Source organism: Lampetra planeri, chromosome 71 (assembly GCF_965212315.1).
Source record: "Lampetra planeri chromosome 71, kcLamPlan1.2.h2, whole genome shotgun sequence".
NCBI lineage: Eukaryota > Metazoa > Chordata > Hyperoartia > Petromyzontiformes > Petromyzontidae > Lampetra > Lampetra planeri.
The window spans coordinates 2,173,838-2,201,622 of NC_136176.1; the positions used below are offsets into that span (position 1 = coordinate 2,173,838).

At 47.0% G+C, this 27,785-nt stretch overlaps 1 protein-coding gene across 2 annotated transcripts in view; it reads left to right on the forward strand.

The window, feature by feature from the left end:
* LOC144737551 (uncharacterized) overlaps positions 1-27,785 on the forward strand; it is an 82,217-nt gene that overhangs the window by 26,163 nt on the left and 28,269 nt on the right. For both annotated transcript variants that reach the window (XM_078620297.1, XM_078620296.1), the window contains exon 5: positions 14,216-16,948. The gene's annotated coding sequence lies outside the window, so the exon portion shown is untranslated. The remainder of the gene's footprint in view (positions 1-14,215; positions 16,949-27,785) is intronic.

The window sequence follows — 27,785 nt, forward strand, 5'->3', positions numbered from 1 at the left end:
CTGTAATAACTACTGACCATAGTAGTATTTACTGGGCCTACAGTAGTATCTACCGACTATATACTCGTAACGACTAACTGTATAGTATCTGCTGACTCTATAGTTGTATCCACTGACTATAGTAGTAACTACAAAATCTATAGCAGTATCTACTCACTCTATAATAGTATCTACTGACTCTAGTAGCTACTCACCGTGGTAGTACGTACTGACAGTATAGTAGTATATACTGACTGTAGCAGTATTGACTGACTGTAGCGGTATATACTGACTGTTTTAGTATTTACTATAGCGGTATCTACCAACTCGATAGCAGTATCTACTATCACTACAGCAGTGTATACCGACTGAGGTCGTACCTGCTATCACTACAGCAGTGCATACTGCTGTGTTGGTACCTGTTATGATGACAGCAGTGCATATTGTGGTGGAACCTGCTATGATTACAGCAGTGCATACTGCTGTGGTGGTATCTGCTATGATGAGAGGAGTACATATTGTGGTGGTGGTACCTGGTATGATAACAGCAGTACATACCGAGTGTGGTGGCACCTGCTATGACGACAGCAGTACATACTGTGGTGGTACCTGCTATGATGACAGCAGTACATTCTGTGGTGGTGGTACCTGCTATGATTACAGCAGTGCATATTGACTGTACTCATCATTCACCCTCACCATTCACCACTCACAACTCACCCTTACCACTCATCCTCACCACTCACCACTCCCACTCACTTCACCATTCACCCTCACAACTCACCACTCACCAATCTCCCTCACCACTCACCCTCACCACTAACCCTCACCACTAACCCTCACCACTCTCCCTCACCACTTTCCCTCACCACTCACCCTCACCACTCACCGTCACAACCACCACTCACCCTCACCACACAACCTCACCCTCACTACTCACCATTCATCCTCACCAATCACCACTCACCAATCACCACTCACCACTCTCCACTAACCCTCACCACTCAACCTCACCACTCACCCTCAAAACTAACCACTCTCTCACCACTCACCCTCAGCACTCAGCACTCACCACTCAGCACTCACCCTCACCACTCACCCTCACCACTCACGCTCACCACTCACCCCTCGCCACTCACCCATCACCACTCACAACCGCCACTCACCCTCACCCTCACAACAACCACTCACCCTCACCGCTCACCACTCACCCTGACCACTCACCACTCATCCTAACCAATCACACCCTCACCAATCACCACTCACCCGCACTGCTCACCCTCACCACTCACCGCTCACCCTCACCACTCACTCCTCACTAATCACCCCTCACTAATCACCACTCATAACCGCCACTCACCCTCACCACTCAACACTCACCCTCACCACTCACCCTCACTACTCACCCTCACTACTCACCACTCATCCTCACCAATCACACCCTCAACAATCACCACTCACCCTCACCACTCACGCTCACCACTCACCCTCACCACTCACTCTCACCACTCACCCTCAACAATCACCACTCACCCTCACCACTCACGCTCACCACTCACCCTCACCACTCACTCTCACCACTCACCCTCATAACAACCACTCAACCTCACCGCTCACCACTCACCCTCACTACTCACCCTCACCACTCACCACTCATCCTCACCAATCACACCCTCACCAATTACCACTCACCCTCACTGCTCACCCTCACCACTCACCACTCAACCTCCCCTCACCACTCAACCTCACCCTCACCCCTCACTAATCACCACTCACAACCGCCACTCACCCTCACCACTCACTCTTACCACTCACCCTCACCACTCACCCTCACAACAACCACTCACCCTCACTACTCACCCTCACCACTCTCCCTCACCACTCTCCCTCACCACTCTCCCTCACCACTCACCAGTCATGCTCACCACTCACCATCACTACTCACCACTCACCCTCAACACTCACCCTCACCACTCACCCTGACCACTCACCCTGACCACTCACCACTCATCCTCACCAATCACACCCTCACCAATCACCACTCACCCTCACCACTTGCCACTCACCCTCACCACTCACCACTCACCCTCATCATTCACCCTCACCACTCTCCCTCACCACTCTCCCTCACCACCCTCCCTCACCACTCACCAGTCATGCTCACCACTCACCATCACTACTCACCACTCACCCTCAACACTCACCCTGACCACTCACCCTGACCACTCACCACTCATCCTCACCAATCACACCCTCACCAATCACCACTCACCCTCACTGCTCACCCTCACCACTCGCCCTCACCTCTCACCCTCACCACTCACCCCTCACTAATCACCCCTCACTAATCACCACTGATAACCGCCACTCACCCTCACCACTCAACACTCACCCTCACCACTCACCCTCACCACTCACCCTCACTACTCACCCTCACTACTCACCACTCATCCTCACCAATCACACCCTCAACAATCACCACTCACCCTCACCACTCACCCTCACCACTCACGCTCACCACTCACCCTCACCACTCACTCTCACCACTCACCCTCAACAATCACCACTCACCCTCACCACTCATGCTCACCACTCACCCTCACCACTCACTCTCACCACTCACCCTCATAACAACCACTCAACCTCACCGCTCACCACTCACCCTCACTACTCACCCTCACCACTCACCACTCATCCTCACCAATCACACCCTCACCAATTACCACTCACCCTCACTGCTCACCCTCACCACTCACCACTCAACCTCCCCTCACCACTCAACCTCACCCTCACCCCTCACTAATCACCACTCACAACCGCCACTCACCCTCACCACTCACTCTTACCACTCACCCTCACCACTCACCCTCACAACAACCACTCACCCTCACTACTCACCCTCACCACTCTCCCTCACCACTCTCCCTCACCACTCTCCCTCACCACTCACCAGTCATGCTCACCACTCACCATCACTACTCACCACTCACCCTCAACACTCACCCTCACCACTCACCCTGACCACTCACCCTGACCACTCACCACTCATCCTCACCAATCACACCCTCACCAATCACCACTCACCCTCACCACTTGCCACTCACCCTCACCACTCACCACTCACCCTCATCATTCACCCTCACCACTCTCCCTCACCACTCTCCCTCACCACCCTCCCTCACCACTCACCAGTCATGCTCACCACTCACCATCACTACTCACCACTCACCCTCAACACTCACCCTCACCACTCACCCTGACCACTCACCCTGACCACTCACCACTCATCCTCACCAATCACACCCTCACCAATCACCACTCACCCTCACTGCTCACCCTCACCACTCGCCCTCACCTCTCACCCTCACCACTCACCCCTCACTAATCACCCCTCACTAATCACCACTGATAACCGCCACTCACCCTCACCACTCAACACTCACCCTCACCACTCACCCTCACCACTCACCCTCACTACTCACCCTCACTACTCACCACTCATCCTCACCAATCACACCCTCAACAATCACCACTCACCCTCACCACTCACCCTCACCACTCACGCTCACCACTCACCCTCACCACTCACTCTCACCACTCACCCTCAACAATCACCACTCACCCTCACCACTCATGCTCACCACTCACCCTCACCACTCACTCTCACCACTCACCCTCATAACAACCACTCAACCTCACCGCTCACCACTCACCCTCACTACTCACCCTCACCACTCACCACTCATCCTCACCAATCACACCCTCACCAATTACCACTCACCCTCACTGCTCACCCTCACCACTCACCACTCAACCTCCCCTCACCACTCAACCTCACCCTCACCACTCACCCCTCACTAATCACCACTCACAACCGCCACTCACCCTCACCACTCACTCTTACCACTCACCCTCACCACTCACCCTCACAACAACCACTCACCCTCACTACTCACCCTCACCACTCTCCCTCACCACTCTCCCTCACCACTCTCCCTCACCACTCACCAGTCATGCTCACCACTCACCATCACTACTCACCACTCACCCTCAACACTCACCCTCACCACTCACCCTGAGCACTCACCCTGACCACTCACCACTCATCCTCACCAATCACACCCTCACCAATCACCACTCACCCTCACCACTTGCCACTCACCCTCACCACTCACCACTCACCCTCACCATTCACCCTCACCACTCTCCCTCACCACTCTCCCTCACCACTCTCCCTCACCACTCACCAGTCATGCTCACCACTCACCATCACTACTCACCACTCACCCTCAACACTCACCCTCACCACTCACCCTGACCACTCACCCTGACCACTCACCACTCATCCTCACCAATCACACCCTCACCAATCACCACTCACCCTCACTGCTCACCCTCACCACTCGCCCTCACCTCTCACCCTCACCACTCACCCCTCACTAATCACCACTCACAACTGCCACTCACCCTCACCACTCACTCTTACCACTCACCCTCACCACTCACCCTCACAACAACCACTCACCCTCACCACTCACCCTCACAACAACCATTCACCCTCACCGCTCACCACTCACCCTGACCACTCATCCTCACCAATCACACCCTCACCAATCACCACTCACCGGCACTGCTCACCCTCACCACTCACCGCTCACCCTCACCACTCACCCCTCACTAATCACCCCTCACTAATCACCACTCATAACCGCCACTCACCCTCACCACTCAACACTCACCCTCACCACTCACCCTCACCACTCACCCTGACCACTCACCCTGACCACTCACCACTCATCCTCACCAATCACACCCTCACCAATCACCACTCACCCTCACTGCTCACCCTCACCACTCGCCCTCACCTCTCACCCTCACCACTCACCCCTCACTAATCACCCCTCACTAATCACCACTGATAACCGCCACTCACCCTCACCACTCAACACTCACCCTCACCACTCACCCTCACCACTCACCCTCACTACTCACCCTCACTACTCACCACTCATCCTCACCAATCACACCCTCAACAATCACCACTCATCCTCACCACTCACGCTCACCACTCACCCTCACCACTCACTCTCACCACTCACCCTCAACAATCACCACTCACCCTCACCACTCATGCTCACCACTCACCCTCACCACTCACTCTCACCACTCACCCTCATAACAACCACTCAACCTCACCGCTCACCACTCACCCTCACTACTCACCCTCACCACTCACCACTCATCCTCACCAATCACACCCTCACCAATTACCACTCACCCTCACTGCTCACCCTCACCACTCACCACTCAACCTCCCCTCACCACTCAACCTCACCCTCACCACTCACCCCTCACTAATCACCACTCACAACCGCCACTCACCCTCACCACTCACTCTTACCACTCACCCTCACCACTCACCCTCACAACAACCACTCACCCTCACTACTCACCCTCACCACTCTCCCTCACCAATCTCCCTCACCACTCTCCCTCACCACTCACCAGTCATGCTCACCACTCACCATCACTACTCACCACTCACCCTCAACACTCACCCTCACCACTCACCCTGAGCACTCACCCTGACCACTCACCACTCATCCTCACCAATCACACCCTCACCAATCACCACTCACCCTCACCACTTGCCACTCACCCTCACCACTCACCACTCACCCTCACCATTCACCCTCACCACTCTCCCTCACCACTCTCCCTCACCACTCTCCCTCACCACTCACCAGTCATGCTCACCACTCACCATCACTACTCACCACTCACCCTCAACACTCACCCTCACCACTCACCCTGACCACTCACCCTGACCACTCACCACTCATCCTCACCAATCACACCCTCACCAATCACCACTCACCCTCACTGCTCACCCTCACCACTCGCCCTCACCTCTCACCCTCACCACTCACCCCTCACTAATCACCACTCACAACTGCCACTCACCCTCACCACTCACTCTTACCACTCACCCTCACCACTCACCCTCACAACAACCACTCACCCTCACCACTCACCCTCACAACAACCACTCACCCTCACCGCTCACCACTCACCCTGACCACTCATCCTCACCAATCACACCCTCACCAATCACCACTCACCGGCACTGCTCACCCTCACCACTCACCGCTCACCCTCACCACTCACCCCTCACTAATCACCCCTCACTAATCACCACTCATAACCGCCACTCACCCTCACCACTCAACACTCACCCTCACCACTCACCCTCACCACTCACCCTCACTACTCACCACTCATCCTCACCAATCACACCCTCAACAATCACCACTCACCCTCACCACTCACGCTCACCACTCACCCTCACCACTCACTCTCACCACTCACCCTCAACAATCACCACTCACCCTCACCACTCACGCTCACCACTCACCCTCACCACTCACTCTCACCACTCACCCTCATAACAACCACTCAACCTCACCGCTCACCACTCACCCTCACTACTCACCCTCACCACTCACCACTCATCCTCACCAATCACACCCTCACCAATTACCACTCACCCTCACTGCTCACCCTCACCACTCACCACTCAACCTCCCCTCACCACTCAACCTCACCCTCACCACTCACCCCTCACTAATCACCACTCACAACCGCCACTCACCCTCACCACTCACTCTTACCACTCACCCTCACCACTCACCCTCACAACAACCACTCACCCTCACTACTCACCCTCACCACTCTCCCTCACCACTCTCCCTCACCACTCTCCCTCACCACTCACCAGTCATGCTCACCACTCACCATCACTACTCACCACTCACCCTCAACACTCACCCTCACCACTCACCCTGACCACTCACCCTGACCACTCACCACTCATCCTCACCAATCACACCCTCACCAATCACCACTCACCCTCACCACTTGCCACTCACCCTCACCACTCACCACTCACCCTCACCATTCACCCTCACCACTCTCCCTCACCACTCTCCCTCACCACTCTCCCTCACCACTCACCAGTCATGCTCACCACTCACCATCACTACTCACCACTCACCCTCAACACTCACCCTCACCACTCACCCTGACCACTCACCCTGACCACTCACCACTCATCCTCACCAATCACACCCTCACCAATCACCACTCACCCTCACTGCTCACCCTCACCACTCGCCCTCACCTCTCACCCTCACCACTCACCCCTCACTAATCACCACTCACAACTGCCACTCACCCTCACCACTCACTCTTACCACTCACCCTCACCACTCACCCTCACAACAACCACTCACTCTCACCACTCACCCTCACAACAACCACTCACCCTCACCGCTCACCACTCACCCTGACCACTCATCCTCACCAATCACACCCTCACCAATCACCACTCACCGGCACTGCTCACCCTCACCACTCACCGCTCACCCTCACCACTCACCCCTCACTAATCACCCCTCACTAATCACCACTCATAACCGCCACTCACCCTCACCACTCAACACTCACCCTCACCACTCACCCTCACCACTCACCCTCACTACTCACCACTCATCCTCACCAATCACACCCTCAACAATCACCACTCACCCTCACCACTCATGCTCACCACTCACCCTCACCACTCACTCTCACCACTCACCCTCAACAATCACCACTCACCCTCACCACTCACGCTCACCACTCACCCTCACCACTCACTCTCACCACTCACCCTCATAACAACCACTCAACCTCACCGCTCACCACTCACCCTCACTACTCACCCTCACCACTCACCACTCATCCTCACCAATCACACCCTCACCAATTACCACTCACCCTCACTGCTCACCCTCACCACTCACCACTCAACCTCCCCTCACCACTCAACCTCACCCTCACCACTCACCCCTCACTAATCACCATTCACAACCGCCACTCACCCTCACCACTCACTCTTACCACTCACCCTCACCACTCACCCTCACAACAACCACTCACCCTCACTACTCACCCTCACCACTCTCCCTCACCACTCTCCCTCACCACTCTCCCTCACCACTCACCAGTCATGCTCACCACTCACCATCACTACTCACCACTCACCCTCAACACTCACCCTCACCACTCACCCTGACCACTCACCCTGACCACTCACCACTCATCCTCACCAATCACACCCTCACCAATCACCACTCACCCTCACCACTTGCCACTCACCCTCACCACTCACCACTCACCCTCATCATTCACCCTCACCACTCTCCCTCACCACTCTCCCTCACCACTCTCCCTCACCACTCACCAGTCATGCTCACCACTCACCATCACTACTCACCACTCACCCTCAACACTCACCCTCACCACTCACCCTGACCACTCACCCTGACCACTCACCACTCATCCTCACCAATCACACCCTCACCAATCACCACTCACCCTCACTGCTCACCCTCACCACTCGCCCTCACCTCTCACCCTCACCACTCACCCCTCACTAATCACCACTCACAACTGCCACTCACCCTCACCACTCACTCTTACCACTCACCCTCACCACTCACCCTCACAACAACCACTCACCCTCACTACTCACCCTCACCACTTATCCTCACCAATCACCACTCACCCTCACCACTCACCCTCACCAATCACCACTCACCCTCACCACTCACCCTCACCACTCACTACTCACCACTCACTACTCACCCTCACCACTCACCCTCACCATTCACGCTCACCACTCACCCTCACCATTCACCCTCACCACTCTCCCTCACCACTCTCCCTCACCACTCTCCCTCACCACTCTCCCTCACCACTAACCAGTCACGCTCACCACTCACCCTCACTACTCACCACTCACCCTCACTACTCACCACTCACCCTCAACACTCACCCTCACCGCTCACCACTCACTCTCACCCTGACCACCCACCACTCATCCTCACCAATCACACCCTCACCAATCACCACTCACCCTCACTGCTCACCCTCACTGCTCACCCTCACCACTCACCCTCACCACTCACGCTCACCCTCACCACTCACCCCTCACTAATCACCACTCACAACCGCCACTCACCCTCACCACTCATTCTCACCAATCACACCCTCAACAATCACCACTCACCCTCACCACTCACTCTTACCACTCACCCTCACCACTCACCCTCACCACTCACCCTCACCACTCACCCTCACCAATCACCACTCTCCCTCACCACTCTCCCTCACCACTCTCCCCCACCACTCACCCTCACCAGTCACGCTCACCACTCATCCTCACTACTCACCCTAACCACTCACCACTCACCCTCAACACTCACCCTCACCACCACCACTCACCCTATTCCCGTTTTAAAAACTTACTTACGTGTCGCCAAGTATGCTTGAGGGTGATTGGTGATTGGTGAGGGAGAGTGGTGAGGGTAAGTAGTGAGGAATAGTGGTGAGGGTGAGTTGTGAGGGTAAGTGGTGAGGGTGAGTGTGAGTGGTCAGTGATAGTGAGTGGTGAGTGATAGTGAGTGTTGATGGTGAGTGGTGATGGTGAGTGAGGGAGAGTGGTGAGGGAGAGTGGTGAAGGTGTATATATTTTTACCTATGATGACAGCAGTACATGCTGACGTTTTGTATGTTAAATGTAAAAGCTAAATGTGTGAATGTGTGTGTGGGAAATGTTAAGCAAACGTGGCAGGAATAGGGCGATTCTAAAGGAATCTACAACCTTCGATGATTCCTTTGCGCGATTCAAAGAATCGATTCCTGGCGCGTAGGAGGTTTTCATATTTAATTACAGAGTTGTATTTTCATTGGTATGTTATGTTTTAAAGTTTTCAGAAGATTTTAAATGTATTTTTCCCCCGGGCAATGCTGGGTATATCGAGTTTATACCACAAAGTCGTCGCCTGACAGAGTTGCGTGTCGAGGCCTAGTACCGTGCAGAGCCTCCGGCCTCGCCTAGATTGCCCACCCGGCTGATGCTGGGTACTGGGACCGTTACCCCCCCCCCCCCCGCGCTACAATAATACTGTCTAATTGCTATAATTTTATTATCTACCGACCCTATAATAGTAATTGCGCACATTGGGGTGGGGGGGGGGAGTGAAGAGGACGTGAAACTTTGATGAATTTACCTCAGAGTCGCGTGTTAATGCGTGCGCATATTTTTAGCGGGAATTAAAAATGGCGTCCACCCCGCAGCGAAGGCGTTGCTACCCGTTGCCAGGGGCAACCGCCGTGGTCCGCGCCGGCCGGCAATATCAAATAAATAAATAAAGAATCAAATAACTTAATGAAGAGAAATCGCACTAAATCGATAATCGGTCCGATTTAAAGTTTAGAGACTAAAAATCGGAAATGCCTAAGTTTACCGCGGGGCCGGGGGCGTGCCCACCTGCAAAATTTAATCTCGGCGAACCCCACTGTCCGAGAGCTATATCCTCCGGTAGGGAGCGTACGCAGACGGACAGACAGACAAAAAATGAATTATATAGGTTAGTTATAGATTTGAAGCTTTCGTGACTGCAAGGATTCATATTCTTAGGTTTTTTCGGTAAAGTCACGTAGGTAAAACATTAAAATTAATGAAAGTAAAATAAAATAAAAATCTCGACGTTTCGGAGGCAACACAAGTCTCCGTCATCAGGTGGGACCGTCACAGCCAGATTTGCTGCATCAAGTGAGGCAATGATTCAAGATGTAATCCCTTCAAAGCAAGTTGAGGGGGGAGGAGAGGGGGGCGGAGCTCATAAGAATGTGGTAGCCAATGAATGGAACGTATCGGGAGGGAGGGGGGCGGGGCTCAAAGACGGCACGACGTGTCACGTAGAACGCCTCGGGAGGGGGAGGGGGGGCAGGGCCAAAAGAATGCACGACGTGGTACACGTCGACGGCGTGGACGTGGTTGTGCGCAAGCAACTACTGCTGCACACGCCAACGCATTGGACAGAGAGGGGGGGGAGGGGAGGCCAAACGAGAGTGTGGTGCAAGTGTACGTGGACATGTGTGTGTACAAGCACCTGTTGATACACATGATAGAGAAGAACGAAAATGCCCATGTTTATACCAGTGCTGGCTGAACAATGAAGAGAGTACTGTTAAAGACTGGAGATGTTAACACTCGGTAAAGTAAAGTAAAATAGTGCCTGTCAGATAAGATGGTCCAAAAATGTGTAATTAAGTCTTTTTTTTTTTGCGTGGTTGATAACATCTTTCCAATGATTACTAAGTTTGTACCCATCATCACGGTGGAAATTATGTCTGTGTTTGTATATTTGTATGGCTTCGTGTACAAACCTTTGATGGTAGCCAGGAGGTTTGCAGAGAACCTTGGTCTCGGAAAAGACAATTTCATGAGAGCCCACCGAGTTGTAGCAATGATCGGCAACGGCCGAAGAATCAGTTCTGCCGTGTTTCAGATCTGACTTGTGCTCGCGGACACGATCAGAAACATGACGTTTCGTTTCTCCAATGTAGCAATCACCACAAATGCAACTCAATTTGTAGACTCCAGGATACTGTAAGTCAGGAACGACATCCTTCACAGATGGGATCAGATCACGGATTTTATGCACCGTACTGAATCGGACTTGGATCTTATGTTTGTTTAGAATTTTGGAGATATTTTGGTCACGCCTGCTATGTATGGTAACGTGATAGTTTTGGTCGGAATTTCATGTGGCTGTTTCTGTGTGGTGGGAGAAACAGCTTGGCGGATATTGCGGTCAGAGTATTCGTTCATCCTGAGGGCCCGATGTACATGTCTTAATTCACCGGTCAGGTGGTGTTGGTCAGAAATGCCTCAGAGCCCATAGCAGGCGTGACCAAAAAGATCTCCAAAATTCTAAACAAACATAAAATCCGTGATCTGATCCCATCTGTGAAGGATGTCGTTCCTGACTTACAGTATCTTGGAGTCTACAAATTGAGTTGCATTTGTGGTGATTGCTACATTGGAGAAACGAAACGTCATGTTTCTGATCGTGTCCGCGAGCACAAGTCAGATCTGAAACACTGCAGAACTGATTCTTCGGCCGTTGCCGATCATTGCTACAACTCGGTGGGCTCTCATGAAATTGTCTTTTCCGAGACCAAGGTTCTCTGCAAACCTCCTGGCTACCATCAAAGGTTTGTACATGAAGCCATACAAATATACAAACACAGACATAATTTCAACCGTGATGATGGGTACAAACTTAGTAATCATTGGAAAGATGTTATCAACCACGCAAAAAAGACTTAATTACACATTTTTGGACCATCTTATCTGACAGGCACTATTTTACTTTACTTTACCGAGTGTTAACATCTCCAGTCTTTAACAGTACTCTCTTCATTGTTCAGCCAGCACTGGTGTAAACATGGGCATTTTCGTTCTTCTCTATCATGTGTATCAACAGGTGCTTGTACACACACATGTCCACGTACACTTGCACCGCACTCTCGTTTGGCCTCCCCTCCCCCCTCTCTGTCCAATGCGTTGGCGTGTGCAGCAGTAGTTGCTTGCGCACAACCACGTCCACGCCGTCGACGTGTACCACGTCGTGCATTCTTTTGGCCCTGCCCCCCCTCCCCCTCCCGAGGCGTTCTACGTGACACGTCGTGCCGTCTTTGAGCCCCGCCCCCCTCCCTCCCGATACGTTCCATTCATTGGCTACCACATTCTGATGAGCTCCGCCCCCCTCTCCTCCCCCCTCAACTTGCTTTTAAGGGATTACATCTTGAATCATTGCCTCACTTGATGCAGCAAATCTGGCTGTGACGGTCCCACCTGATGACGGAGACTTGTGTTGCCTCCGAAACGTCGTGATTTTTATTTTATTTTACTTTCATTAATTTGAATGTTTTACCTACGTGACCTACGTGACTTTACCGAAAAAACCTAAGAATATATATATAAATCAGGTGTGTTGCGGGTTGACGCCACACACTTCATGGTCATTCCCCCCCCCCCCTCCCCGCCAAAATACAAAAGTCTATTTTATATCTAGATTTGAAGTTTTAGTGACTAGACAGACACACATATCCACACATTTCCCTTTTATATAGATAAATCGACATTTTGCGACCCCCATTGCCACCGTGTGGCATATTATTACGTGCCAGAGACTCTGTTGAGAGGACAACAGTCCGAGTCCATAACTGGCAATAAGTAACGGCAAAGCAGTTACAAGCGACTCACAGAATTGTGCGCGGTTGCTTATACAGTACACGACTTCCCTGAAGGCAAACACCTTCAGCGAGCGCAATTCCGATCACACGCGTCGAATAAAAAGCAAGGGACAAGTCCTTACTTAATAACAACTCCTTACTTACTAACAACTCCTATTATTTTTCATTGCTGAAGGGGTTGCCCCCCCCCCCACCTGAAAATCCTGGCTCCGCCTCTGAGTGTGTGACAGTGTCAAGTTTGTATTTGCAGTAAAGTCTATTAACTCTATTGAGCATGGAGGTTATATCAAAACGGTAGTTTATTTTTGTTTTCCTCTGGAAACATTTGTAAGAATGGAGTCAGGATGATATCACAGCACATGTGCAGCTGAAGTCAGAACTGTTTATCCCAGCATTCAAGGACATCTGTGCCTGGCTTCACACCTCTAAGTTGCAATTCAACATTAATGTATTGATTTCTGCATAACACAAATAGTATTCATATTCTTGGTTCTTTCGGTAAAGTCACGTAGAAGGGAAACAATAAAGTAATAAAAAATATAAAACAATTAAATTATCACGACGTTTCGACTTCAAAACAAGCAATCATCATCAGGTGTGTTTTTTTCCACACCTGATAAAGATTGCTTGTGTTGCAGTTGAAACATCGTGAGAATTTTTAAAAAAATATTTTTTATTATTTTATTGTTTCCCTTCTACGTGACTTTACCGAAAGAACCAAGAATATGAATCCCTGCAGTCACGAAAGCTTTAAATCAAAACAAATAGTATTATTTTCAACAGCCTTTGCTTTGTCAGCTGAATTTAGCTTTCATAAATATTACTTTTGTAGCCAGACAGCCGTTTTGTGTGCACGGAGTATTGGGTTAACATTCATTTTGAAGATACGAGGGCTTCTAGGCATGTTTGTGACCATTTACCTTCTCATTGTGTGCCATAACAGCCCGTGTGATGAATTTGGGACACTTTTTCACTATATCATGAATATATTAATAGGTATAGACAATTGTCCGTGTAAATATGCATTCCTTTGTGTATCGATACTGACGTGTAGATGGTGTTGATATTTTTTTTCTGTCTGCAGCTGTCACTTCCTCTGCAGAATTAGTCTAATGGAGCAAAGGCACTCTGCCCGGCTCGGTGCATACAGCATGGATCGTACTGGAAATTTGACACGGCACCAGAGAACTCGCACAGGAGAGAAACCCTTCAAGTGCAGTGTGTGTGAGAAGGCGTTTGCACTTTCATCTCATCTTGTAGCACACCAGAGAACACACACGGGAGAGAAACCCTTCAAATGCAGTGTGTGTGGGAAGGCATTTGCACGTTCATCTTGTCTTGTAATACACCAGAGAACACACACGGGAGAGAAACCCTTCAAGTGCAGTGTGTGTGGGAAGGCGTTTGCACAGTCATCTATTCTTGCAATACACCAGAGAACACACACGGGAGAGAAACCCTTCAAGTGCAGTGTGTGTGGGAAGGCATTTGCACATTCATTTTCTCTTGTAGCACACCAGAGAACGCACACAGGAGAGAAACCCTTCAAATGCAGTGTGTGTGGGAAGGCGTTTGCACAGTCAACTACTCTTGTAGAACACCAGAGAACACACACAGGAGAGAAACCTCTCAAGTGCAGTGTGTGTGGGAAGGCGTTTGCACAGTCATCTACTCTTGCACAACACCAGATAATACACACAGCAAAGAAACCCTTCAAGTGCAGTGTGTGTGGGAAGGGGTTTGCACGCTCATCTACTCTTGTAGACCACCAGAGAACACACACAGGAGAGAAACCCTTCAAGTGCAGTGTTTGTGGGAGGGCGTTTGCACTTTCATCTCCTCTTGTAGCACACCAAAGAACACACACGGGAGAGAAACCCTTCAGGTGCACTCCTTGCGGGAAGACATTTGCACTTTCATCAAATCTTCATGCACACCAGAGAACACACAAGCATCAGAAGATCCAGAAGGAGTGGAGTCTGAAATCGGCTTGTGAAAGTCAAAGTGCCGCAATGAGCCCATCCCTCATTAAACAAGAACCGGAAGAAAATCCCAGCTTAGACACTTTTAAAGGTATCAAGGTGAAATATGAAGAGGTGAAGGTGAAATGTGAAGAAGTGATGGTCAAGAGCGAAGAAGTGAAGGTAAAATGTGAAGATGAAGATTCAACTCCAAAATCAGACCTTCACATCGATAGAGGCAACGTGAAGCAGGAGGAGAATTCTGACTGTGAGGCAGAGCGAGGCAACTCCCAGCAGTTTGTGGAAGTTGAGGTGTGGGTGGACTTCCTCTGAAACAATACAAAGTCAAATGGAGACCCGGTAAATGTGTAGCTTGAGATGATGTCGCTCCAATAGACGCACCTTTGTCACAGGCCTTTAATGACAAGAATGTGAAGTTGAACGCTCAATTCCTAGGTTCAACCTGCAGGGCAAGAGCGGCCAGTCTTTGTGGACCTGTGGGTTGCGTAGATCTCTAACCAGGAGTGAGAGCCAATAAGCTCCCAAGCATTCGATATGTAATCATAATTGCATTTACATGGTGCTTGCTTAATTGCCTCAGCAACTTGGAGTTTTGTATCGTATCTTGTCTCAAACACTCGAAGAGCATCCCCAAGTAGCAGCTGCCCCTGTGTGGCACAAGGAGGTGGCCCTGCACCGGCCTGCATGTGGACAAGAGCCTGTCAGTAGGGGGCGGTGGTTGATGTGGCATCTTAGTTGTGGAGTTTGTCGGTAATGTTTTAGAATTCGATACATTTTGACCCAGACGTCAGAATGCAATGGCCTACTCGTTTTGAATTACACTATTATGTTGTACATTCACTTCGATTTAAAGCTTTCGTGACTGCAGGGATTCATCTTCTTGGTTCTTTCGGTAAAGTCACGTAGAAGGGAAATAATAAAATAATAAAGATACAACATAATAAGATAATTCTCACGACGTTTCGGCTACAACGCAAGCAGCCGTCCTCAGGTGAAGAATGAAACACCACCAAGCTTGGAGCGTATATTTAAGCTGGGTTGGAGGGGGAAGAAGAGCGCCTTGACAAATTAATTTGCATATCAAGAGGAATTTAACATTCCTTCCCTTTGTTAATTCTACCCCCTGTCCCCTCCCTTTGATGCTGCTAATCCTGCATAATGCACTGGCATAATATGACTTTGAAACCCCCCGCCCACCTCCTACGCATTTCCCATAAATATGCTAAATTCCTCTTGATATGCAAATTATTTTGTCAAGGCGCTCTTCTTCCCCCGCCAACCCAGCTTAAATATTCGCTCCAAGCTTGGTGGTGTTTCATTCTTCACCTGAGGACGGCTGCTTGCGTTGTAGCCGAAACTTTGTGAGAATTATTTTATTATGTTTTATTTTTATTATTTTCCCTTCTACGTGACTTTACCGAAAGAACCAAGAAGATGTACATACACTTAAGCAGACGATGCGGATTTTTTTAAATAATTTATTGTTAATACGATGTAACCTGATGCAGCATAATTAGGTGCAGTAATTAAATTTGGTTAAAATGACTCAATAATTTAGATTTAATACTTGTATGATTGTGTGTGTACATGTAACATTCTGTCTATAAGGGTTAAACATTGATTAAGTAATGTTAGGACAAAGTGTGTGTTTTGGAATTAACCTGGACAGATCACTCTGGTGAGACCCGTTGTTTTTGTGATACAGGTCAAAGGGTACTTTTGTGTTTTCAGGAAGCATCTCCCTTTGGAGCAACTCATTGTCTTTGAAATAGGGAGCGCATTCGGATCATTCATCAGTTACAAGGCATACCACTCAAAAGTTACACGAATAGGAGGTACATTCTCTACAACACGAATTATAATTTTGTATTACGTGTTGACGTAGATTTTGTCGAACTAGGACTAGAAATTATCCTTGCTGATTAACGTCTGAATGTTCACAACCATGGGTTGAAGCAAGCCCCTCAGAACCATTTACGGCCTTGGGCCAGGAAAGTCATGAAAAAAAACTGTGCACGAACGACGCATCCACGCAAGCTCCTGATGGTCCGTTTTAAAGTTTGAAAATGAAACAATGTTGAATTGTATTATGTTTTGAATTAGATAATTGTATTTCTTCATTAAAAGCTTATATCATTTTACATCTGGTAGACTTAATTGAAAACGACATTTCGTGTAAATTTCCTTTCGTCGTTAAGTAGATGGCCTTGCCGGGGATTTGGTTCCATGCGGAGTTTCACCTTTTCGGGATTGCGGGATCGAAATAAGGCGGCACAGAGCTGGCTGTGCGAGAAGACCGCCGTCCGTAGATCGATTCCAACATGATCGAACGTCTGTCCCTGCGCCTCCGTCGTTCATACAGGGGGTGCGTATGTTTGCAGCGCCCCCTGCATGAAAACGACGGAAAGTGCAGCGTTCGTCATAGGTAGATGAAGTTGTGTGCTTATATAAGAGTATAGCCAGTGGGTTTCAAAGTACCTTTGTCTTACAGAAATCAATTTCGCGTGAGCCCACCACATTAAAACAATGCTCAGCTGAGCGGGGCAAGTCACAGTGGGGGGGGGGGCACCTTATATATGTCACGTGCCGTAGCTCACGTGACTTCTGCCGCGAAAATGTCTAGATGTTTTCGCCTGAGGACGACCGCTTGTTGTGATCGAAACGTCGCGATTTATTTTATTTTTTCTACCTACGTGACTTTACCGAAAGAACCAATGAGTATGAAAGACGTCTCGTCTGCTGATCTTGTTCATATCTGTGTACATCGATATCCCACATTGCTTACATGTACACGCCACACTGAAATAAATATAAACTAGAACGACTTCCGGGGATGGGCAAAGATCGAGGAAACTCTTTCCATGGAGCGAGTTAAGTGTGTTCGATTCAACATCTCTGTCCGCCTCTGTGTGTCTCTCTCTGTCTCTGTCGTCTCTATCTTTCTCTGTCTCTGTGTTCCTCTTGTCTGTGTCTGTCCGCCTGTCTTGTCTGTCTGTGTGTGTCTTGTCTATCAGCGTCTGTCCAACCATAGTCAATGACTGTAGCGGCACGCACCCGTTTAACTCCCATGGCTACACGCCACTCAAACTTGCTCCGAACACACAAAGACAAAGATCCCCCGTATAGCCTGGACAGAATGTTGGGGCAAGTGCCCAAGCCTTGTCCCTAGTTTTCATGAGCTTAGTAATCAAAGGATCAAACCATGGTGGGCGGTTGCCTTTAGTTTTAAATCTAACCAACGGAGCATGTTTGTCAAGAATTTGGAGAAACGTGTACCTGAAGGTCTCCCAAGCCGTAGTCAGGTTAGGGATTTCAGAGACCTTGTCAATATCCAAGTCAGGGGTCGGCAACCAAAATAACAAGAAGAGCCATTTCTTTACAATTCGGTACAAAATTCAGTATTTCAAGAGCCGCAATGCATCTATGTACATACGTACATATCGTCAAGAAGCAGCCCGTAAAGAGCCGCATGCGGCTCCGGAGCCGTAGGTTGCCGACCCCTGATCCAAGTGAAGCACATCAAAGTAAATGCCTGAATGCTCAAGTATCTCATGGAGTGCTTCTCAACCAATTTAGGGGGGGGGCTTTGGGTCTGGCTGATGATCTCACCCCAAATATGAAGGAGTGATCACTAAGGTTATTATCCAGAACACAAGTCAGTGCGAAATTGTGAGGGGCATTTGTCAATAGGACGTCAAGCAGACATGACTGTCCCTGATTTTTTAGGTTGGGTCTTGTGGGGACATTTATTCATTGAAACAGGTTAAATCTATCTGCAAAATTTGTGGCCACGGCCGGCAATTTTAGCCAATTCCAATTTAGATCACCTACTAAAACGATTTCACCTTTAGGGAGGCCCCCAAGAAGCTCTCTCAGTGCAGACGCAGCTTCAACATCCTTCCCACTAGGCGGTCTATAGCAGCACACTACCAATATCTGTTGATTATTTGGGAGAGTTATTCTGAGAACAAGACCTTCAATACAATTTTTTAAAACAAGGAGTGAGCTGGTGAACATGCAATAGTATTATAAACATAGATGGCAATTCCACCTCCTTTAGATCCTCGGTCAAGCTCAAAAAGGTTGTAGTTGTCAATCGTAATCTGCAAGTCATTTACAGCAGGAGTGAGAAATGTTTCTGTTAGGCAAAAAATGTCCGGGTCCAGGCTTGCCACTTCTAATTTTAGTTGACTTAATTTAATCACAAGCCCTCTGATGTTGACGTGTAGAACACCAACACCTTTTCTGCCAGAAAAATCTACATAATTATACGATTTCTTTACATTTGGGCCAGGATGAAGCGCAATACCACCCAGAAATAAGAAAAGTAGAATTAATAGTTTGCACAGGTATTTTCTGTGAAAGGATGAAGAGCGGCGAACCTTGGATGAATATCAGCAGCTCGCAGGTGGTGATATTCTTAAGAGCAGAATGAAGTTTGGAAGGAGTGCTGGTGAAGTAATGGGACAAAGATAGGGTTGAAAAGGATTCAATGATGGAGTGTAGAATTGTCTATAAGCTGTTTAATTAGCAGGTGTAGTGGCAAATTGAGCAACAAGTATGGATGCGAAGTAACGAGGGTAGCCGTTTGTAGAGTTGAGTGTGGCACTAGATATGGCCGGGAGGGACAGCAGTAGAATATACAGCAGGAGAATTGCCATCTTTAAAATATCAGGGGTACACACAGTTTAACACATGAGCGAAAAATATATATACTTGTAGGCCGAGCGCGAGAAACGTCTTGCCACACTCGCCACACATGCACGGCTTCTCACCCGTGTGCACTATTGGTCACAGCATTGGAGGTGACGCAGAAGAGGTTGGCGCGCTCATTTATGGCCTTGAGCTTCTCGCTGCACTCGGGCGGCAGCTGAAGGTTTTCCAGGTCGTTGAGTGAGCGCTGGAGGGCGGCTCCGTGCTTGCCGATCAGGTCGTTGCATGTGCTCATATCCTCGAGCTTGGAGGACAGCGAGCGGAGCGTGGTCTGCAGTTCCCTCTGCGGGCCTGTGTGCCTGATTTTTCATCGCCCGAGTCATAAGCTTGCAGCACGCTTGTAGAGCCAGCCTTCCTTCACCTCTGCCATGGCGTCGTAGTCCTGCCTTGGTTCTCTCGGTCTGCTCAAGCACTCCGCCACAGACTCTCCGTGCACTTCACACGAGCATGAGCGACGCGTCACTCCTCACCACCACGACCACGGCGGTCCGCATGGCCCTGGGTGCTGCTCCCTGTGACTTCGGGTGACAAAGGCGGCCGGGCCTGGTTCTACCCACACCTCCTCCTGTGCCATGCCGGACCCCATTTATACTGCTCGGGAACAGCACGTTAAGGCTAAATGTGGGTCTTCGTCTGAGTGTGGTTGTGTGCAAGTCAACCCGTGGCACCTGGGTCGTGCACATAGCCTGGCACAAGCGTCGTGGTGACGTCACCGCCACCTAGCGGCAAATTGCGGTTGTCACCATTTGTGTGTGGGTGTTTGTGAGTGTTGAGTTGAATATCTGCGCTTTTTGTTACGTCCTGGGAGTCCTGCCTACGACCCGTCCTGGGTGTCACCAGGCCGCCTCGTGTGAGCAGCTCACAAACCTACGTTGAACTTCTTTCGCACCGTACACAGCTGACCGCGATAATCGGAGGTGCGGGGGAAGGACAACAAACTAAGCACGCAAACAAACTGTTCTAGAGAAAATAGTTTTCAATCTGCCCAGTGGCTTCCTCATATTCATTCATAAACCGTAAATGATAATAAATACACAATACGAAAAGCTTGTAGCCTCGGGCTTTAGACAATGCGCTGGCGAACTAGCTGTTTTAGACTAATTTCAGGGTGCTGATTCCAAATCTGATCTTAGATTTGCTCTATCACATTTCATTTTGAAATCCTTTATATTAAGTTCGCTTGCTTGCTTAGGACCGTGCAAATCTTTCGGTCGTTTTTTAACCCACTTCCCGTGATCCAATCGAGCTGACATTTTCCACACAGACTCGTTGTGTGTGACAATTAATGTTCGTGAAAAAATTTTCCCAAAATTTTACACTCTTTAGGACAAAAATATATGTAATCACCAATTGCTTAATGGTGCAATGCAATCATCTGACCCATAGGTGGCAGCCATCTCAAGCCAGAGGACGAGAGGACGCTAGCCGCCACGCATATAAAGGTTTTATAGTGAAAAACTTTGTTTTTACGGGTTATATTATGCTATCGGCATACCCCATTTTTATTGATTTTACCAGAAATTAGCTCTGTCACTTATGATTTCAAGTTGTTGCGAGTTAGTGACTGCTTTAGTGTAAAAATATGGTGCTGTATTTTTAGGATAGTGTGTTTATAATATCATTTTATGTAGATATCCACATTTATTTAATATTTTTCTTCTGCAGGGCGTGATCTAACAATGGCTACAATATCCGAAAGAAGGAAATGCAGTAATGGCCCAGATATCTTCTGCTACATCTCTGGCAGCTTCACTTTTCAGGATCAAAGGCGCAACATCAATACCTTTGTCAAGAAGGTTTATCTTGCCTACTTTAAAGTACGACTTGGAGACCAAGACAAAAATTGGGCTCCTCACAAAGTGTGTAAAACCTGTGTTGAAACTTTGCGATCATGGTCTAAAGGAAAGAATGCTAAGCTGAAGTTTGGTGTGCCAATGGTTTGGAGAGAACCTACAAACCATTTGGATAACTGCTACTCCTGCCTTGTGAATGTAAAATGTTTCATTAAGAAAAACAAACAACACTTACAATCTTAATTTTAGAACTTTCGTGACTGCAGGAATTATTATTTGTTTCTTTCGGTTAAGTCACGTCTAAAGATAAAATAATAAATTAAATTAAATAATAGAATACGACGTTTCGATTGCAACACAAGCAATCATCATCAGGTATAATGAAATAGCGACATAAAATCTAACCAGAAAACTATAGACAGACATATTAGCAGACAGATATCACCAAGATACATAGCGAGAGCAACACAGGTAACAGAGAGGGGTGATCGTCTCTGTGTGGTGGCCTTAAATAGACAGAGGGGGGGCGGAGGCAGAGAGAGGGAGGAGGGTTAGAGAAAAAATTAGCATATCAATGAGTGGTCAACAGACGTGGTGCTGCGAATGCGATGGCACGGCAAGCAAGCCTAAAAATCAGGAGAAGGACACACTAAAATTAAATAACCTAGTAAAATATCGAAATGTAATACAACACAGAGGGTCGGTCAACACACAATTAACGCATAGCCTGGTTGATTACGTATTTCAAAGATTGCTAAGTTAGAATTTAAGTGTGAACAATCTAAAGAGAGGACACAGGCAGAGAAAACAAGTCGCCAGAGAGAGAGAAAAAAGATAAGCTTAAAACTTCCCCGTAGAAGTGGTTCAATCTTAACTTTAGAACTTTCGTGACTGCAGGAATTATTATTTGTTTCTTTCGGTTAAGTCACGTCTAAAGATAAAATAATAAATTAAATTAAATAATAGAATACGACGTTTCGATTGCAACACAAGCAATCATCATCAGGTATAATGAAATAGCGACATAAAATCTAACCAGAAAACTATAGACAGACATATTAGCAGACAGATATCACCAAGATACATAGCGAGAGCAACACAGGTAACAGAGAGGGGTGATCGTCTCTGTGTGGTGGCCTTAAATAGACAGAGGGGGGGGGGGGCGGAGGCAGAGAGAGGGAGGAGGGTTAGAGAAAAAATTAGCATATCAATGAGTGGTCAACAGACGTGGTGCTGCGAATGCGATGGCACGGCAAGCAAGCCTAAAAATCAGGAGAAGGACACACTAAAATTAAATAACCTAGTAAAATATCGAAATGTAATGTAATACAACACAGAGGGTCGGTCAACACACAATTAACGCATAGCCTGGTTGATTACGTATTTCAAAGATTGCTAAGTTAGAATTTAAGTGTGAACAATCTAAAGAGAGGACACAGGCAGAGAAAACAAGTCGCCAGAGAGAGAGAAAAAAGATAAGCTTAAAACTTCCCCGTAGAAGTGGTTCAATCTTAATTTTAGAACTTTCGTGACTGCAGGAATTATTATTTGTTTCTTTCGGTTAAGTCACGTCTAAAGATAAAATAATAAATTAAATTAAATAATAGAATACGACGTTTCGATTGCAACACAAGCAATCATCATCAGGTATAATGAAATAGCGACATAAAATCTAACCAGAAAACTATAGACAGACATATTAGCAGACAGATATCACCAAGATACATAGCGAGAGCAACACAGGTAACAGAGAGGGGTGATCGTCTCTGTGTGGTGGCCTTAAATAGACAGAGGGGGGGGGGGGGGCAGAGAGAGGGAGGAGGGTTAGAGAAAAAATTAGCATATCAATGAGTGGTCAACAGACGTGGTGCTGCGAATGCGATGGCACGGCAAGCAAGCCTAAAAATCAGGAGAAGGACACACTAAAATTAAATAACCTAGTAAAATATCGAAATGTAATGTAATACAACACAGAGGGTCGGTCAACACACAATTAACGCATAGCCTGGTTGATTACGTATTTCAAAGATTGCTAAGTTAGAATTTAAGTGTGAACAATCTAAAGAGAGGACACAGGCAGAGAAAACAAGTCGCCAGAGAGAGAGAAAAAAGATAAGCTTAAAACTTCCCCGTAGAAGTGGTTCAATCTTAATTTTAGAACTTTCGTGACTGCAGGAATTATTATTTGTTTCTTTCGGTTAAGTCACGTCTAAAGATAAAATAATAAATTAAATTAAATAATAGAATACGACGTTTCGATTGCAACACAAGCAATCATCATCAGGTATAATGAAATAGCGACATAAAATCTAACCAGAAAACTATAGACAGACATATTAGCAGACAGATATCACCAAGATACATAGCGAGAGCAACACAGGTAACAGAGAGGGGTGATCGTCTCTGTGTGGTGGCCTTAAATAGACAGAGGGGGGGGGGGGGCGGAGGCAGAGAGAGGGAGGAGGGTTAGAGAAAAAAATAGCATATCAATGAGTGGTCAACAGACGTGGTGCTGCGAATGCGATGGCACGGCAAGCAAGCCTAAAAATCAGGAGAAGGACACACTAAAATTAAATAACCTAGTAAAATATCGAAATGTAATGTAATACAACACAGAGGGTCGGTCAACACACAATTAACGCATAGCCTGGTTGATTACGTATTTCAAAGATTGCTAAGTTAGAATTTAAGTGTGAACAATCTAAAGAGAGGACACAGGCAGAGAAAACAAGTCGCCAGAGAGAGAGAAAAAAGATAAGCTTAAAACTTCCCCGTAGAAGTGGTTCAATCTTAATTTTAGAACTTTCGTGACTGCAGGAATTATTATTTGTTTCTTTCGGTTAAGTCACGTCTAAAGATAAAATAATATATTAAATTAAATAATAGAATACGACGTTTCGATTGCAACACAAGCAATCATCATCAGGTATAATGAAATAGCGACATAAAATCTAACCAGAAAACTATAGACAGACATATTAGCAGACAGATATCACCAAGATACATAGCGAGAGCAACACAGGTAACAGAGAGGGGTGATCGTCTCTGTGTGGTGGCCTTAAATAGACAGAGGGGGGGGGGGGCGGAGGCAGAGAGAGGGAGGAGGGTTAGAGAAAAAAATAGCATATCAATGAGTGGTCAACAGACGTGGTGCTGCGAATGCGATGGCACGGCAAGCAAGCCTAAAAATCAGGAGAAGGACACACTAAAATTAAATAACCTAGTAAAATATCGAAATGTAATGTAATACAACACAGAGGGTCGGTCAACACACAATTAACGCATAGCCTGGTTGATTACGTATTTCAAAGATTGCTAAGTTAGAATTTAAGTGTGAACAATCTAAAGAGAGGACACAGGCAGAGAAAACAAGTCGCCAGAGAGAGAGAAAAAAGATAAGCTTAAAACTTCCCCGTAGAAGTGGTTCAATCTTAATTTTAGAACTTTCGTGACTGCAGGAATTATTATTTGTTTCTTTCGGTTAAGTCACGTCTAAAGATAAAATAATAAATTAAATTAAATAATAGAATACGACGTTTCGATTGCAACACAAGCAATCATCATCAGGTATAATGAAATAGCGACATAAAATCTAACCAGAAAACTATAGACAGACATATTAGTCACGTCTTAACCGAAAGAAACAAATAATAATTCCTGCAGTCACGAAAGTTCTAAAATTAAGATTGAACCACTTCTACGGGGAAGTTTTAAGCTTATCTTTTTTCTCTCTCTCTGGCGACTTGTTTTCTCTGCCTGTGTCCTCTCTTTAGATTGTTCACACTTAAATTCTAACTTAGCAATCTTTGAAATACGTAATCAACCAGGCTATGCGTTAAATGTGTGTTGACCGACCCTCTGTGTTGTATTACATTACATTTCGATATTTTACTAGGTTATTTAATTTTAGTGTGTCCTTCTCCTGATTTTTAGGCTTGCTTGCCGTGCCATCGCATTCGCAGCACCACGTCTGTTGACCACTCATTGATATGCTAATTTTTTCTCTAACCCTCCTCCCTCTCTCTGCCTCCGCCCCCCCCCCTCTGTCTATTTAAGGCCACCACACAGAGACGATCACCCCTCTCTGTTACCTGTGTTGCTCTCGCTATGTATCTTGGTGATATCTGTCTGCTAATATGTCTGTCTATAGTTTTCTGGTTAGATTTTATGTCGCTATTTCATTATACCTGATGATGATTGCTTGTGTTGCAATCGAAACGTCGTATTCTATTATTTAATTTAATTTATTATTTTATCTTTAGACGTGACTTAACCGAAAGAAACAAATAATAATTCCTGCAGTCACGAAAGTTCTAAAATTAAGATTGAACCACTTCTACGGGGAAGTTTTAAGCTTATCTTTTTTCTCTCTCTCTGGCGACTTGTTTTCTCTGCCTGTGTCCTCTCTTTAGATTGTTCACACTTAAATTCTAACTTAGCAATCTTTGAAATACGTAATCAACCAGGCTATGCGTTAATTGTGTGTTGACCGACCCTCTGTGTTGTATTACATTACATTTCGATATTTTACTAGGTTATTTAATTTTAGTGTGTCCTTCTCCTGATTTTTAGGCTTGCTTGCCGTGCCATCGCATTCGCAGCACCACGTCTGTTGACCACTCATTGATATGCTAATTTTTTCTCTAACCCTCCTCCCTCTCTCTGCCTCCGCCCCCCCCCCTCTGTCTATTTAAGGCCACCACACAGAGACGATCACCCCTCTCTGTTACCTGTGTTGCTCTCGCTATGTATCTTGGTGATATCTGTCTGCTAATATGTCTGTCTATAGTTTTCTGGTTAGATTTTATGTCGCTATTTCATTATACCTGATGATGATTGCTTGTGTTGCAATCGAAACGTCGTATTCTATTATTTAATTTAATTTATTATTTTATCTTTAGACGTGACTTAACCGAAAGAAACAAATAATAATTCCTGCAGTCACGAAAGTTCTAAAATTAAGATTGAACCACTTCTACGGGGAAGTTTTAAGCTTATCTTTTTTCTCTCTCTCTGGCGACTTGTTTTCTCTGCCTGTGTCCTCTCTTTAGATTGTTCACACTTAAATTCTAACTTAGCAATCTTTGAAATACGTAATCAACCAGGCTATGCGTTAATTGTGTGTTGACCGACCCTCTGTGTTGTATTACATTACATTTCGATATTTTACTAGGTTATTTAATTTTAGTGTGTCCTTCTCCTGATTTTTAGGCTTGCTTGCCGTGCCATCGCATTCGCAGCACCACGTCTGTTGACCACTCATTGATATGCTAATTTTTTCTCTAACCCTCCTCCCTCTCTCTGCCTCCGCCCCCCTCTGTCTATTTAAGGCCACCACACAGAGACGATCACCCCTCTCTGTTACCTGTGTTGCTCTCGCTATGTATCTTGGTGATATCTGTCTGCTAATATGTCTGTCTATAGTTTTCTGGTTAGATTTTATGTCGCTATTTCATTATACCTGATGATGATTGCTTGTGTTGCAATCGAAACGTCGTATTCTATTATTTAATTTAATTTATTATTTTATCTTTAGACGTGACTTAACCGAAAGAAACAAATAATAATTCCTGCAGTCACGAAAGTTCTAAAATTAAGATTGAACCACTTCTACGGGGAAGTTTTAAGCTTATCTTTTTTCTCTCTCTCTGGCGACTTGTTTTCTCTGCCTGTGTCCTCTCTTTAGATTGTTCACACTTAAATTCTAACTTAGCAATCTTTGAAATACGTAATCAACCAGGCTATGCGTTAATTGTGTGTTGACCGACCCTCTGTGTTGTATTACATTACATTTCGATATTTTACTAGGTTATTTAATTTTAGTGTGTCCTTCTCCTGATTTTTAGGCTTGCTTGCCGTGCCATCGCATTCGCAGCACCACGTCTGTTGACCACTCATTGATATGCTAATTTTTTCTCTAACCCTCCTCCCTCTCTCTGCCTCCGCCCCCCCCCCTCTGTCTATTTAAGGCCACCACACAGAGACGATCACCCCTCTCTGTTACCTGTGTTGCTCTCGCTATGTATCTTGGTGATATCTGTCTGCTAATATGTCTGTCTATAGTTTTCTGGTTAGATTTTATGTCGCTATTTCATTATACCTGATGATGATTGCTTGTGTTGCAATCGAAACGTCGTATTCTATTATTTAATTTAATTTATTATTT